The sequence below is a fragment of the Oncorhynchus tshawytscha genome, unplaced genomic scaffold (assembly GCF_018296145.1).
Source record: "Oncorhynchus tshawytscha isolate Ot180627B unplaced genomic scaffold, Otsh_v2.0 Un_contig_7308_pilon_pilon, whole genome shotgun sequence".
NCBI lineage: Eukaryota > Metazoa > Chordata > Actinopteri > Salmoniformes > Salmonidae > Oncorhynchus > Oncorhynchus tshawytscha.
Window position 1 is genome coordinate 154953 of NW_024609411.1, and position 2904 is coordinate 157856.

Below are 2904 nucleotides of genomic sequence, written 5' to 3' on the forward strand. Positions count from 1 at the left end.
GTGACCCCGGGTGTGGATCTCAGCTGTGTGACCCCGGGTGTGGATCTCAGCTGTGTGACCCCGGGTGTGGATCTCAGCTGTGTGACCCCGGGTGTGGATCTCAGCTGTGTGACCCCGGGTGTGGATCTCAGCTGTGTGACCCCGGGTGTGGATCTCAGCTGTGTGACCCCGGGTGTGGATCTCAGCTGTGTGACCCCGGGTGTGGATCTCAGCTGTGTGACCCCGGGTGTGGATCTCAGCTGTGTGACCCCGGGTGTGGATCTCAGCTGTGTGACCCCGGGTGTGGATCTCAGCTGTGTGACCCCGGGTGTGGATCTCAGCTGTGTGTACAGTTTAATATTTTAGCATTATAATTTTATCGCTTTAAAAAGCCTTAAATATTTCTAATTTTTTGTTGTTGTTTTATCTAGGGAACTTTTACTTTTAACATTAAAGAATGTTTTTAATGTTAAGGAGGAAGACTTTTATTTTGTAATGTTGCAGACTGCTTCAGAACAGGACTTTTATTTTGTAATGTTGCAAGTTGCTTCATAACAGGACTTTTATTTTGTAATGTTGCAAGTTGCTTCAGAACAGGACTTTTATTTTGTAATGTTGCAAGTTGCTTCAGAACAGGTCTTTTATTTTGTAATGTTGCAGACTGCTTCAGAACAGGACTTTTATTTTGTAATGTTGCAAGCTGCTTCAGAACAGGACTTTTATTTTGTAATGTTGCAGACTGCTTCAGAACAGGACTTTTATTTTGTAATGTTGCAGACTGCTTCAGAACAGGACTTTTATTTTGTAATGTTGCAGAGAGAGATGCGCGTTTCTGATCGGGACATGGTGTTTGTGACTTGCAGGGAAGGAGGTAGAACCTTCTGGAAGTCTGCTTCCCTAATGGCATCCTGTACCCTATATAGTGCACTACTGCAGACCTCCAGAAGGTTATAACTTCCATCACCCTTCCCTACAAGTCAACAAACCCCATGTCCTGATCTGAAACGTGCTTCTCTCTCTGCAACGTTACAGAATAAACAAGACTGTGATACTCTGTAAGCAGGAAGAACCTTTTTGTCAGGGGAATTGAAAGGTGGGACCAACTCAACTTAACTACACAGCTACAATTTATAACTTAAAAAAATTATAATAATCTAACTCTCCCTTTTTCTTTCGCTCTGACTCTGTCCTGTTTGACTCCTCCCCCTCCTGTTTCTCTCTGAAGCTGTCCTGTTTGACTCCTCACCCTCCTGTTTCTCTCTGACTCTGTCCTGTTTGACTCCTCCCCTCCTGTTTCTCTCTGACTCTGTCCTGTTTGACTCTCCCTCCTGTTTCTCTCTCCTGTTTGACTGTCCTGTTTGACTCCTCCCCTCCTGTTTCTCTCTGACTCTGTCCTGTTTGACTCCTCCCCTCCTGTTTCTCTCTGACTCTGTCCTGTTTGACTCCTCACCCTCCTGTTTCTCTCTGACTCTGTCCTGTTTGACTCCTCACCCTCCTGTTTTCTCTCTGACTCTGTCCTGTTTGACTCCTCACCCTCCTGTTTCTCTCTGACTCTGTCCTGTTTGACTCACCCTCCACCCTCCTGTTTCTCACCCTCCTGACTCTGTCCTGTTTGACTCCTGACTCCCCTCCTCCTCTCTCTGACTCTGTCCTGTTTGACTCCTCACCCTCCTGTTTCTCTCTGACTCTGTCCTGTTTGACTCCTCCCCCTCCTGTTTCTCTCTGACTCTGTCCTGTTTGACTCCTCACCCTCCTGTTTCTCTCTGACTCTGTCCTGTTTGACTCCTCACCCTCCTGTTTCTCTCTGACTCGGTCCTGTTTGACTCCTCACCCTCCTGTTTCTCTCTGACTCTGTCCTGTTTGACTCCTCACCCTCCTGTTTCTCTGACTGTCCTGTTTGACTCCTCACCCTCCTGTTTCTCTCTGACTCTGTCCTGTTTGACTCCTCACCCTCCTGTTTCTCTCTGACTCTGTCCTGTTTGACTCCTCACCCTCCCTCCTGTTTCTCTCTGACTCTGTCCTGTTTGACTCCTCTCCCCTCCTGTTTTCTCTGACTCTGTCCTGTTTGACTCCTCACCCTCCTGTTTCTCTCTGACTCGGTCCTGTTTGACTCCTCGCCCTCCTGTTTCTCTCTGACTCTGACCTGTTTGACTCCTCCCCCTCCTGTTTCTACCTGTTTCTCTCTGACTCTGTCCTGTTTGACTCCTCCCCCTCCTGTTTCTCTCTGACTCTGTCCTGTTTGACTCCTCACCCTCCTGTTTCTCTCTCTGACTCTGTCCTGTTTGACTCCTCCCCCTCCTGTTTCTCTCTGACTCTGTCCTGTTTGACTCCTCCCCTCCTGTTTCGCTCTGACGCTGTCCTGTTTGACTCCTCACCCTCTGACTCTTTAGTCTGTAGTGTCTGCTGTAGCCTAGTAGTTGTCCCGCCCCTAGTGTTCTCGTCTCGGCAGTAGAGTGCTGGTCCAGAGGTGGTTCTACTGATGGGAATGTACTAGGTTCTGTAGGTTCTATTCCTCAGCTTTAGCCTGTCTGTTTAGAACTAAATCAGGACATCTTTTTTTTTTGTTGTAACACTTCAATACAGTAATATGTAACACTTCACAATGTTGTTTTTCTCATCTGCTGATCACAAGTCTTTATATAAAATCTATGATTGTTGAACAAAAACCAACATAAAATAAATAAATTTAAAAAACACTGCTAAACGAAAGCTATTTCAAGGTGGGTTGAGATGTTATGCGTTTAGCTGAAAGTATTTTTGCTATTCTATTAAATCTTTTTTGTGTTTTTGTTTTTTGAGAAGTAAAAATGTATTTTAAAATGTTTGATCTGTTTTTAAAAAATTTGTAGCACAAATAAAATTATCTCGTTGATCTGCTGTGTCCAGCAGTCTTTAAAAAAAAAAAAAAAAATGTATTTATTTATT

At 45.0% G+C, this 2904-nt stretch overlaps 1 long non-coding RNA gene across 1 annotated transcript; it reads right to left on the reverse strand.

Annotated features, from left to right (window-relative positions):
• Positions 1 to 1660: 1660 nt before the first annotated feature.
• LOC121844751 lies at positions 1661 to 2189 on the reverse strand. Its single transcript, XR_006082157.1, has 3 exons — positions 2123 to 2189; positions 1889 to 2081; positions 1661 to 1697 (listed from the first exon to the last, which is right to left on the reverse strand). It is a non-coding gene; the product is annotated as an uncharacterized LOC121844751 (long non-coding RNA).
• Positions 2190 to 2904: the final 715 nt, after the last annotated feature.